This window comes from Mustela nivalis (genome assembly GCF_964662115.1).
Source record: "Mustela nivalis genome assembly, chromosome: 4".
NCBI classification, from domain to species: Eukaryota; Metazoa; Chordata; class Mammalia; order Carnivora; family Mustelidae; genus Mustela; species Mustela nivalis.
Window position 1 is genome coordinate 138,770,845 of NC_139023.1, and position 14,249 is coordinate 138,785,093.

The window sequence follows — 14,249 nt, forward strand, 5'->3', positions numbered from 1 at the left end:
GTGAAGGTATAGTCAGAGTGCTATACTCGTAAGTTATTCTAATTATGTTTTTCATGTCATCTTGGTAAGAACTTGGTTCATTTTTTTGGTTTGTTTGTATTCAGTTTTAGCTCCATTGTTGATTTTATTTAACCATTTTAAAGGCATTCTCGGAGGTCTTCCTTCTCAGTCATTTGTTTCCGTTTTTGCAGATTTTGTAGCTTATCAGTTTCATTAGTTTCTGGTTTGTCCTCATTGTATTTCCTTTTATAAAAATTAATCTGTTTTGTGTGTGCATGCATTTATGTTTGTATGTATTCATTTTTTATACAAATAAAATTATATGTGCTTATTCTTTATGAATGAATTTGAGCATTAACTTATGGAGTTCTAGGAAAACATTTGCTAGTGTTTTTATTTGAATAATGTTATTACTCATTAACTTGGGGAAATCAACATCTTTATGATAGTAAGTCACCTTTGCAAGAGAATAGCAGCTGTCTGTTCAAGTATACTTTTATATGGTTCAGAAGTGTTTTTAAAGTTTTCTTTTTTTTTTAAAGATTTTATTTATTTATTTATTTGACAGAGAGAGATCACAAGTAGGCAGAGAGGCAGGCAGAGAGAGAGAAGGAAGCAGGCTCCCCGCTGAGCAGAGAGCCCGATGTGGGGCTCGATCCCAGGACCCTGAGATCATGACCCGAGCAGAAGGCAGAGGCTTAACCCACTGAGCCACCCAGGTGCCCCTAAAGTTTTCTTTATAGAGATTTTATACATTTAAGTTTGTTCCTAAATATTTTTATCTTTTTTGTTGTTTTTATAAATACTGTTTTCTTTTCAGTTAAATAAGCAATTTGGGGTTTTTCCTTTTAATAGATAGTTAAACTTACATTATCTTGATATGATGTGTGTTTTTCTAATTGATGTGTTGTATTTACTGCTGTTTTATTCCTCTAACACTTGGGCTGTTTCTCTATTCTTTGATAATTATTTTCTTAATTAAGATTGGTATTTTTGTTGTAATGGCTAACTTTAAGCAATGGACTTAGATTGCTAGTAGTTGGTTTGTCTGTATTAAATGAATATCCTTGGACATTCACATATTACCTGTTTAAGACCTGTGATTCTTCTCTGTTTTTTTTTTTTTTTAATCAACCTTTATTTCACATTTTAAATATTTTATTATAATTTAGTGAGAGAGTATAATATTTAAATATCATTCTTCTGTTCTTGTCCATACCTTTGTGTTAGTAATATATTTAAATTTTTTTCTTCCAAATTTTTATTTAAGTTCCAGTTAGTTAATATATAGTGTAGTATTGGTTTTGGGAGTAAAATTTAGTGATTTATCTTACTGTAGAACCCAGTGCTAATCACAAGTACCTTCCTTAATACCCATCACTTATGTAGCTCATCCCCCTACGCACTGCCCCTTCAGCAACCCTCAGTTCTCTATAGTGAAGAATCTCTTATGATTTGCCTCCCTCTCTGTTTTTATCATAATACATCTAAAATTAAATGTATTCAATATTTACCGCATTGCTTAGTAAAGTTTTTGCCTAAGTTTCCTCTGTCTTTTTTTGATGGGATGAAATTCATTCTTCTGTAGATTGCTTATAATGGGCTATGCATAATATTCCTGAGTTCTTGCATGTTTAAATCTGTTTCTATAATAGCCTTGATAAAAAAGGACACCTGACTGGATATGAAATCCTTGGTTTACGCTTTGCTTCCTTGGATTTCTTTCTGTTCTCTTTTTTTTTCTTTATAAGATTTGTTAGTGAGAGGGAGAGTGTGAGAGCACAAGTGCAGGGAGTAGCAGAGGGAGTGGGAAAGAATCCCAAGCACACTCCCTCCTGAGGTTGGAGCCCTTTGCTGGGCGAGATCTCACCGTGCTGAGTTTAGAACCTGAGCCAAAATTAAGAGTCAAACCCCCAACCAACTGAGCCATCCAGGTGACCTGCTTCCTTGGATTTCTTAATAAAAATGATACAGTGTTGATTCACTTTGAATGTAATGTTATCCTATATTGTCTTTTGAAAGTTTTAGTTTTGATTTTTATGTATTGGTAAAACATAACACCTTGAAAGTTTTATCTGAACTAGGTTAATTTTACCTTACTTTTTAAGTGGATGATTAATTGTCCCCAAATCATTCATTAAATAATCATTTTTCTCACTTATTTTAAACATAAAGTACTATGTTTATACAAAACATAAATTTGTTATGTATCAAATTTCTGTGTATACACAGATTTGAATTTGGTCTCTGTGTTCTGTTACATTGGCCTCTTTGAACTAATACTGTAGTTTTCACCAATGTAGCTATATAGTAAATCTTCATAACTGGTTGGTAAGCTTCTTTTCTTTTATACTAAAATTTTCTGCTAATGTAAGTCCCATATAAACTTGAGAGAATTATTTGGTCTTGTTTTTAGCCGTGAACTAAAGCAGTAGCAACAGTCATTTATATTTCCTAAAACAAGGGATTAACCTAACATTTTATCACCTACTTTGTGCATGTATTACCTTATTTGATCTTAAGCAATTGTAACATGGTATTACTCTGTTTTACTTTGAAGAAACTAAAACTTAGAAAAGTTAAACAATTTTATTACATAAATATTGAGTGCCTACTATATGTACTACTCTCATGTGCTAGAGCTGGAGTGATAAATAAAACTGGTACTAGAGCACCTGGGTGGCTTAGTTGATTTAGCAACTGCCTTCAGCTTAGGTCATGATCCCAGGGTTCTGGGATCAAGTCCTGCACCTGGCTCCCTCTCCCTGCCACTTCCCCTGCTTGTGCTCTCTCTCTGTCAAATAAATAGATAAAATTTTAAAAACAGCAACAACAACAACAAAAAACTAGTGGTACTAATATAAAGATTTTTTTCTAATACAGAGATTTTTTTTTAAAAAAGTAATGATCCTTGATATATGCAAGATGTAGAATTGCTTGGTCATTTTGTTTGTTACATGTATTTTAAATGGTTAAGAAACATACTAACTAGAATTTGCAAGATAGACAAAAGATTTCAAGTGACCTGCATAATTGATTCTCCTGTCTACAAAAATATTTTAATTCATATCTACTTCATAGTTTCTTGGCATATAATTTTTGTTACTACACTACATATTTCAATCATGAATACATGACATGTGATCGTTCCTTTTTATATACGTAACAAAATTTTATGTAGTTGGATGTGCTGTATTATAAAGCATATCTTTTTAAGATAACGACATTTGTTTGCTGTAATAAATGCTTATTTGCTGTTTCTTTTTAAAAGCGATAGGCAAGACCTGAATGTTAATTGAATATTTTCCACATGGAAATAATTGAAGATGGGAGGTGTGGGAGTCTCTATTTCATTCAGAAGTTTTTCAGTACAGGGATGTCCAGCCAAGTTTTGTTTTTTCTGGCCATATTTTCAAGTATTTACATTTGGAAAACTTTCCAGTCACCTAATAGGGTTCATTCAGTTGGAAAGTTTAGAATTTGCTTTATATTTTCTTAAATACATAAACTTATACCAAGATTATGTGTATTAGTGTATATTATTTCTCCTTAGTGCTAAGTAATTTGTTAGAATCAGGTTTTGGCACCAGATAAAATCTTTGTTTCCAAATTTTACTCATTTGAAGGATTATTTTTAAAATAGAAGATAGGGGTCTTGATGTTCAAAACTCTTATAAAATCGCCATTAAAGATGAATTAAATGATAGGTTTAAAAGATCATTGCTATAATTCATTCAGTTATGAATTGAAATTACATAATTGTTTTAATAGTTACCACAAATGTCCATTGTGGTCATATTTAATATTTATATTTAAAGTAAGGCCAAACACTACTTTTAGTTCCTAGTTTAAAAGCTATTATTTTGACAGATTTTGTTAAAAGAACTACATATATATAAAACGCATCTATATATGTTTGTATGTATATACTTCATGCCATTATGAACTTCTATTTTCTGTTATTATGAAATTAACATTAAAGAAACAATATTTATGACTTAGTATCATTTGATTTTATTTCTAACCTTGCTCTTAATTGTTTCCTTAATTTCAAAAAGAATTTGTGTGGTCCTACCTTTATACCTGATTTAAGTAGGAAATTTAATATTTGGCTGCTCAAACAAAAGTATTTGTCAGTTGGGTATATATTACTGTCTATTTTGTTTATATTGCCTTGTTCTTGATTTTGTAAGGTCTTGCTTTTTTAGGTATACTTCTTTAGTGTTTAGTGGTCTAGTCTGGTCTGGCCTGTGTTTTGGGAGCGTGGTATACCCACAGGGTAAACACTTTATCAAGCAGACTTAAAGAGTTGGAGAAGAGAAACATTGAGCTAACTGTACTTATCATGATGAGCACTGAGTAATGTATAGAATTGTTAGATCACTATGTTGTACAACTGAAGCTAATATAACACTCTGTGTTAGCTGTACTTCAACAATAAAAAAACACTTCTGAATCCTGAAAAAAAAAGTGTTAAGCAATTTAACTATTAGGTAATCAGAAGATTATTTTTATAGTAGAATGAATTCACAAATAATACAAAGTTGAATGCAAAATGTGTGTTAATTTTTAATGTAAGACGGGCATTCCAAATGTTTTGGCTTTCATGTAGACGACTCTCTCTCTCTCTCTATCTCTATCTGTATCTGTATCTATAGTCTGTACTCTGATTGTCATGTTTTAGATGGAACTGAGAATAAGGTGAGATGAGAGAATTATATGTTGATTACTTTAACCTTTGGTGGTATTTTGGTAGGGACACTAAACTGGAATGTTGTGAGAAGTATTGTTTTAAGGTATTTATGCTTGATTCTTCACGTGACTCTAGATACCTTTTTGGTGTCCAGGATACCTACCTAGGAAATTAATTTGACAGAATCTGCTTATCACGTATAAGGCCTCTTTATGGGTTGATAGTTTAATACCTAGAGGCTTCTTGATGGTATACTTCTTTATCTTTTCTCTATATCTGTAGAATTTTGATCTTGGGTCTTCGTTTCAATCTTTTTGGTGTTTTGTTGTCACTATTGTTTAATTTTGTTAACTACATTTGCATTGTCTTTATATTCAGTTGGGACTTACATTTTTCTTTGCATAAATCTTGTGTCATGAGGAAATTTGTATCAGAGCATTTAATAATTAAACAAATTAACTGTTATGAGTGGATTTATTTTATATGAATAGTGCGTCACAAGTAAATTATATTGCAGTTGACTTCCTTTTTGTGGTGCTTTTACAGTGTTGCCAGTATTTTTATTTGTCCTCTGCCATATGTATAGATAAGTAATAACAAAAAAGGGTGCTCTTTGCCATATTCTGTAAATGGCACTTTGCATTTGAACTGCAAAAAGGAGGGCATCCTTGTTTTATTTCTCTTTTAAAGATGGTTCTTTATTTTTTCTTTAATGGGAATCTTGATTTTTTTTGTTTCACGTACTTGATATTTATTATTTTAAGAAAAACTACTCCATATTTGTTTTAGAAATTTATGTGGAGTACATGTTAGAACCCATTCACAAAACTGTAAACTGTAAAATATGTGGGAATGTGAGAATAAATTTAATAAGAAAGAGGATTTGTACGAAGGAAATAACATTTTATTCTAGGGTCAAATAAATGAAGAGACCCACTGTTTTTCAGAATGAATAGCCCAGAGTTGAAAAATACAGACTTTTTCAAAGTTTTATCCATCAGACTAATGCAGTTCCATCAAAATCACAACTTACTTTTTCTTTTTGAAGAGTGGGGGGAAATTCGACAACTTGATTCTCAAATATATAGAATATATGAATGATAATATCCAATAGAAGTTTGAAAACTTAAAATCTGACAGGTCTTTTATGATATTGCTTGCTGTACTATAAAGCTGTAGTAATTAAAACATTGATAGTGATGCAGGAAGAGCCAGAAAGACTCCAAGTAAATGAAAAATAAGAAAATTGTACACACACACAAAGCACAAATTTTTTTAATAAAAAATGTATTGGAATGTGATGAAAACCACATATTTGAAAAGGAAACAGATTTGAGTCCATTAAAATGGAGTAGACTTCTCTAAGAAAAGATACTATAACAAGATCAGACCAGTATAGTAAAAAATATTTATAACTTGTAGCAAAGTTTGAACAAAGAATGCTTGTAAGTATAAAACCTTAAATTGAAAAAATAATTTATGAGGTGAGAGTGGTAAGAAGAGGGATAAGGGAAAAGGGAAGCCTTATTTAGGGAAGAAAGAAGTTAACACATTTTGAAGCAGTGTTAGAACTAGAAAATTATACTGAAAACCCCATTGAAACAATTTAGGACAGATAAAACAGTGAGTGCCAAAACCTTTGGGGAAGGACTGCTGGAAATAGGATATAGACCTAATACCAAGTTATTACCCCATGTATCACTTACTGTCACAAAGGGGAAAATGTGACTTTACAGATAGGAAGATCTGTAAGCCGCCACTTGAACCAAGTGGTTCAAACAGAGGATATATTTCTTGCTGTGATCTGTAACACAGAATTATTTACGACCTTGGGAGTCTTCTGTATCCAGTCAGGTACCCATATCTCATGAGTTGTCAAAATCTTTTATTAGTTGTAAGAGTTTTTCTGTAGCCTTTGTCTGCATTTTCTATGTAGATAGTCATGCATACAAATAAAGACCGTTTTTCATTTCTTAATTTCTGGTTTGTATGCCTTTAGTCTTACTTTTTTCCTGACTGCACTTGCTAGGACTTCCAGTAAAGATGCTGACTAGAACAAACCTCTTTGCCTTGTTCCTGGTCTTTTATTAGTTGTTTATTGTTAAATATAGAATTAGCTGTACATTTATTTAGAAGGTCTTTCATAGTTGAAGGAAATTCCCTTTTATTCCTACTTTGCTTTATTTTTGTTCTTTTTAATGAGAAACGGATGCTGGATTTGTCTAGTGCCTCTTTTTTAGTGATTAAAATGATCATTTGTGTTTTCTTACTTACTTCATTAATGTAATCTAATTCCTTGTTTGATTTTCAAATATTGAACCAGCTTTGTAGTCTTGACATAAACCCTACTTGCTTATGAGCTTTTATTAATTTTTGTATTGCTAGGTTGAATTTACTTATTTTGTTGAAGATTTTTGTATCCTCATGAAGGATGTTGTTTCTGCTATTTTTTGAGGATTTCTCTATCCTTCATGAAAGATGTTTCTGTTGTTTTCTTACACTATCTTTGTCTTGCTTTGGTATTTTGAGTTGGAAAGTATTGCCTCCTGTTTTCTAGAGCAAATTGTGTTTAACTGACATTATTTTTCCTACATGTTTTGTTATGTATTTGTTATGAATCCATCAGAGCATTTTGGCAGAATTTTAACTACAAATTTATTTAATATATACCAGAAATTCAGGATACTTTTTCTTTAATGAGTTGTGGCAGATTTTCTCTTTCAGGATGAAATGATCCATTTCATCTTAGTTGCTGAATTTGTAGACATTAATTTGTATTCCTTATTTATTGTAAGTATCCTGGAATAATTCTTCTTCTTCTTCTTTTTTTTTAAAGATTTTATTTATTTATTTGACAGAGATCACAAATGGGCAGAGAGGCAGGCAGAGAGAGAGGAGGAAGCAGGCTCCCTGCTGAGCAGAGAGCCTGATGTGGGTCTGGATGCCAGCACCCTGAGATCATGACCTGAGCTGAAGGCAGAGGCTTAACCCACTGAGCCACCCACCCAGGCGCCCCTATTCTGTAATTATTCTTTCTATGTCTCAAGTCTATAATGAGATCCTCATGTTGATAATTTGTATTATCTTTCTCCTTTTTTTCCCTTGATTAATCTAGATTGAGATTTATTAGTTTTATTGGACTTTTAAAAGAACCAGCTTTTATATCCATTTATTTTTCTCTTTTTCTGTTTTTAATTCCATTGCTATCCATTGATTTCTGCTCTTTATCATTACCTTCCTACTGCTTACTTTGAATTTATCTTGCTCTTCTTTGTCCATTTTCTTAAGGTGGAATCTTATTAATTTAAAACTTTTCTTCTTTTTCATTTCTACTATAGGCATTTAATGCTATAAATTTCCTTCTAAGCACCACACTGTATCATACTAATTTTGATATGTTGTATATTTATTTTATTTTGTAGCACAAGCATCATAAGAATTACATTGTAAAAGTTGGGAATTTACAGAAACTGTGAGGAATTTAGAAATACTTTTAAGGTTTGTGGGAATGTTGAAGAAAGTAGTTGAAGCTTAACTTTATAAAGGTATATCTGTGTAGTGAAAAGGATTATAAAAATGCAGATAAGTTATATCAAAACTTACATTTTGTAGTGTTGTAATGGGTGGGGCAAATCAGATATCTCAAAGGTACCAGGAATTTACTTTTTAGATTATGATAGTATCATCAGAATGTTGAGAGATTCCTGTCAAACTCTTTGAGGTATTGTATAGGTGCTGCTTTGCAGTTTTGAAGCAATCAGGCAAGATGCTTGAGAGGATAAATACTGAATGCTGTGCCTTCTTTGTTTAGGAAATAGAAATGCAACATGAGACTTTTAAAGTACAAATTTACATCTTTTGTAAAAAATGTGGTGGTGTGAAGTTTTTTGAAGACATTTAAAGGCTATCTAGGATTCACTTCTCTATAAGGTAGAGGTAGACTATTGATTTGCACTGGGTTGATTTGTGAAATAGTGTAATTAGGCCCAATTGAATGGGTGTGGGGAAATTGGAGAAAGGATTTGTAATGCTTTGTTCTAGGGAGTTCAAGATCTGATGTCTAACTGCTTATAACTCTTGACTAGCTGTGGCACTGCTTTTTAAACATTTGTAACTAGGGTAGCTCCAGCTTTCCACCAACAAAATTAAAATAGAAAACAATAAAAAATAACAGTATCCTAGGGAAATATATCATTAGCACTATTTAAAGATGCTAGATTTTCAAATATGAATATTTACATCGTTATAGTACATGAGCATTCTTTTTTAAATTTATTGCTGAGTGAATAGTGTATAGTTACTAAATTCATCCTGCATCTTTTATTTTAGGGAGAGACTGTTCTATTTACATTCTTATCCTTTCTGGAATCTTTTGTGTTACCAGAAATCATGAAGTTAGGTAATTTTTCTAATAAACCCATTTCTAGTTCTGCAAGTTCTTTAGATTTGGATGGGATCTGTTCTCAGTTTTGAGGTGAATTGTATCTGTGATTCTTGTCTTTCTCCTGGTATTTATCTTGTTTTGTTGAGATGTGTGCCTTCTGGAGAGAGCTCCCTTATAATAACTAAGTTGATCTTTCTCTCTTAGGAAGAGAAAGAGAAAAAGGAACCTTTCCCCCGCCTCCTTTAGTTCTAAGGTTACCATTAGGATGATGACCTGAAGTTATTTTACTGTGAAGTCATTTTTCATCTATTTTTTTTAAAAATAAACTTTTAAGGGACACTTGGGTGGCTCAGTTGGTTATGTGTCTCACTCTTGGTTTCGGCTCAGGTCATGATTTAGGGTTGTGAGATTGAGCCTGCATTGGACTGCTTAAGATTCTCTCTCTCCCTCTGCCCCCTCCCTGCTCATGTGTGTGCACTCTATATCTCTAAAATAAATAAGTAATTCTTAAAAAAATAAGAATAAGCTTTTAAAATAATTGAAGTATAATTTACATACAGAAAAGTGTAGATTAACTTTTCTATATTGATAAACTTTTACAAAATGAACATACCTTTGTAGCTGTATCATAGATCAAGATATCAGCTTCTCTGAAGCCTCCCTGTGTCTTGTCCCAATCAAATAACCCCTTTACCCCAAAGTTAACTACTATTCTGACTTTGTGATCAGAGATTAGTTTGTCTTATTTTTGAATTTGTTAAATTAAAAAAAAAAAAATATATATATATATATATACACATACCCCCACATGTGGCTTGTTTCACACAGCATTGTTTGTCAGCTGTATCTTGTTTTTTGTATGACATTAGTTTTCTTATTTTTACTGAGGTTCAAAATTTCATGAATATGTATATAGTACATTTATTTACCCCCTTTGGCATTGTACGGTTTGGGTTATATAGAGTTTTGGGCTCTTTAGCTAAAGCTGCTGTGACAAACTCTGTATAGCTTTTTGTGCATTATGTACACACTGTGTACCCAGGTGTGGTATTACTTAGTCATTGGCTGTTGGTAGTTTTCACCTTTGGTAAATACTTCCAACTCATTTTCCATATTGGTTGTATTAATTTACATTTCTCCTGGCAGTGCATGAGAATACCAGTGGCTGTACTTCTCACTCACACTTGGTATTGTCTGGTTTGTAGATAAATATTACTCTTTTTGATTGGTAATAGTTTCGTGCTCGCTTCAGCAGCATATATACTAAGATTGGCAATAGTTTCTTATTGTGTTATCTGTATTACAATATTACAATATTGGCAACCTTTTCAATATGCTTATTGGGTTTTAAAGGTTTTTTTTGTGTGTGTGTGAAGTTTTGTTTGGTCTTTAGCCTATTTTAAAAATTGGTTTGTCTTGTTCTTGATGACTTAAGTTTATTTTTCTAAAATAATATTTTGTTCCTGAATCTTTTGTTAGATATGTGCATTGCAAATATTTTCTCCTGCTCTATAGCTTGCATTTTCACTTTTTAAAACATATAACTTTCAAATTTTTATTGAAGTCCCATTTCTTGTGTTGATCTTCATGTCCTGTTTAAGAAATCTATTCCTGGGGTGCCTGGGTAGCTCAGTGGGTTAAGCCTCTGCCTTCGGCTCAGGTCATGATCTCAGGATCCTGGAATCGAGCCTCGCATCAGGCTCTCTGCTCAGCGGGAAGCCTGCTTCCCCCCCCCTCTCTCTGCCTGCCTCTCTGCCTACTTGTGATCTCTGTCAAGTGAATAAATAAAATCTTAACAAAAAAGAAAGAGAGAAAGAAAGAAATCTTTTCCTATCTCAAAGTTATGATATTTTCCTGTCATCTCATAGAACAAGCTTTATTGTTTCAACCTTCATTTTTAGGTCTCTAATATACTTTTTCTTCTTCCTTTTTCCAAGGCCTATGGATGGATAAAGTTCCTGGATTTTAATAGTAGTAGTGATGGAAAGTCTATTGGTATGGCTCACTCATATAAGAAAACATTTCTATTTTATTTTTATATGTGGTATTGTAAATTCTGATATGATACGATTTCCTGTTAGTAAGATACATGATTTGTATTCTGGTAATTTTTTAAAAAGGAGTTTAAAAACACTTTCCCTGACTCTAAAAGAGGCAGTCTAAGTTTATATTATATATCTAAATATATTTTAAATGTTTTATTTATTTGAGAGAGAAAGCAAGAATGTGAGCACGAGCAGTGGATGAGGGGCAGAGGAAAAGGGACAAGCAGACTCCCCATCAGGCATGGAGCTGATGCAAGGCTTGGTTTCAGGACCCTGGGATCATGACCTGCGCTGAAGGCAGAAACTTAACTGACTGAGCCTTCCAGGTGCCCCTAGTTTTATGTAAATACTATGTCTTGTTCTCCCCCTGCCCCAAAGTAGGCTCCACACTTAATGTGGGGCTTGAACTTGCAACTCTGAGATCAAGAGTTGCATTCTCTACCAACTGAGCCAGGTAGGTGCTCCAGTTTTGTTTAGTTTTTGAAGAGTCATAGTACCATGCCTTAAAGACATTGGTTTGTGCAAAGGCGGCTACTCTATCTCTGAGAAGGCAACTTAATTTCTACAAGGCTTGTTTTTTTAAATCTGTAAAATGGGGAGTAAATGAGGTTATTAAAGAAAAGTGTGTTTTAAGTTTTTTCAAGTCCTGAGCAATGTGCCTGGCAAGCAATAATAGCTCTATAATATTTAGTGCTTTTTTTTCTTGCATTTTTGAACTTTGTTTTGAAGGCTATTTTGACTTGACACTTGACTGAAAGGGTATATACTATATTTATTATAAAATTATTTACAAATAAGTTTTGTAAATAGTAAAATTAGTTTATATATTTGCTTTTATTATGGATAAAATAATTTTTTTCTACTAACCTTACGTTGATTTTAGAATGCTTCTTACGTTAATTAAAAAAAATAGAATGAGGGGAGCCTGGATGGCTCAGTTGGTTAAACATCTGCCTTTGGTTCAGGTCATCCCAGGATTCTGGCATCAAGTCCCACATTGGGCTTCTTGCTCGGCAAGGGAGCCTGCTTTTCCCTCTGCCTGCCTCTCCCTCCATTGTGCTCGCGAGTGTGCTCTCTCTCTCTGACCAATAAATAAATGAAATCTTTAAAAAATAATAGAATGAATACTTCATAAAGAATTTTTGTACTTCAGTGACTAGTACTTTAACTTTGTAGTTAGATTGTTTAGGTGCTACTTACAAGGTGGTAACTACAGATACTAGAATGTAGTATATGACATTTTATGTTAATAGGAAGAATTTAACATACGAGTGCTTTTCAGAGACATTGTAGTTTGCTGTTGTCATGGTCTCTAATTTTTAAAATGTGATTTGTTATAGAGCTCATTCTTTGTAGTCTAGTCAACTCTACTAATATCTTGATACTTCATTAGCTTTTCTATGTATTACATACGAAATTTAAATTATTTGTAAGATTAAGAAAAAATGTTTTATATTTATCATGTGCCAAAGTTTCAGCATGTGATTTGTTTTTAAGTGTAGAAAAAGTTATTCTCATATAAGTTGGATTCTTAGGTATATTTTACAAAGTAGGGGTAACTTCTGAAGTGGGAAAACGATTTCTTCTTCTTCTTCCTCCTCTTCTTCTTCTTCTTTTTTTGTTTTTTTCTTATTTAGGTAGTCTCAACCAGCAGGGGGATTTTCAAAGGGCTATCTAAGTATTAGGTAAGTACATACTCAGTGTTAAATAGTTTACATGTTATTTAAGTTTGCATGTATGTTACTTTAATGTCATTTACAAGAGCCTGTGTAAATTATAAATATAATTCATATTTCTTTTAATTTTTACCTGGTACTGGGATTTCTTCAAACTTATTCTGATCCCTTGTATACATTGTATTTAGAAAATTCTTTCTGTGTGCAATCTAAGTATTAAAAGACTTAAAAAGAATGTAGTAGTTTTAGTGGGCAGGAATGCTAATACTTTGGTAAATGAAACAGAATTATCCTCATGTAAGATTTTTGTAGCAGTTTTCTATTAACTGTTAATAGTAGTACAAATTTCTTTAGCCATCCATTACTTGACTCCTCCTTACATTAGGTCCTGTTCACCACAGTAAGTCAACATGAAGACCAGTACTCTGGTAAGGCCCCAAGATAACTTTCTGTGTTCCTCCGTTTTCTTTTTAATAACATAATATGAAGAATTTCTTAAACTTATGCTTTCATTAGATAAAGCTTTTACTTTTAAATTTTGATTGGAAAGTAGACAGTTGATCCTAGAATTTGTTTTACTTTAACTACATTGTATTTTAGACTGTGGTGACTGTACAGATTAATAGTTAATAGGATAGATTGAAAAATTATTAAATATACTTCAGCAATGTGAAACATTGGTTTATCAAGTGACATAGTTTTTTAATTGTTTTAATGTAGTTAGTGAAATATTAAGGATGAATATATTTATTTGATTAGCTAATGGAAGTTTCATACATACATGAATAAATATTTAATAATGAACATTGATTTCTTTTATTATGCTTTTTGATGCGTTTGAAAAAATAAATATTTAATCAAATGGTGTTTCTAAAGTTTTGTAATAATCACAGTTGATGTTTAAATATTGAACAATTATAACTATTTAGCTTATTGCATATCTATAGTAAATGTAACATTTTAAGAAGCAAATGATGTGAAAAAAATCTCAAATTTTACTATCTTAAAACATGGTAACTGATTTCTGGAGATATATTAATTTTTTTACATAATTTTTCTCCCATTGATGCATATATTTGAATTAGTTTGAGGGAAGCGGTCATCTTTGCATTGTACATGCTTATATCATATATTTCAATTTTACTAAAAAGAATTTGCTTTATTGGAATGCACTTTACATACCAGAAAATTCATCCTGAAGTGTACAATTTAATGGTTTTTAGTATATTCAGAGATGTACAACTGTCACTACCATCTAATTTCAGGATACTTCCATCCACTCTTTATCCACTAGCAGTCACTCCCTAATTCCCTTTAAACAAATTTCCCTTTAAACAAAATTCCCTGATCTTTCCCACCCCCTGCCTTGCCTCCAGGCAGCCACCAATATATTTTGGGTTTCTGAAGATTTGCCTATTCTGGGCATTTCATATATATGGAAGCATGTATTG

General features: G+C 32.2%; 1 protein-coding gene across 5 annotated transcripts in view; it reads left to right on the top strand.

Annotated features, from left to right (window-relative positions):
* Positions 1-14,249, top strand: part of FBXW7 (F-box and WD repeat domain containing 7) — a 235,460-nt gene that overhangs the window by 58,585 nt on the left and 162,626 nt on the right. Inside the window, exons 1-2 of one of the 5 annotated variants that reach the window (XM_082727310.1) lie at positions 11,020-11,072; positions 12,760-12,807. The exons of the other annotated variants lie outside the window; for them this stretch is intronic. The gene's annotated coding sequence lies outside the window, so the exon portion shown is untranslated. Of the gene's footprint in view, positions 1-11,019; positions 11,073-12,759; positions 12,808-14,249 lie in introns of those variants that run through there. 5 annotated transcript variants of the gene reach the window in all.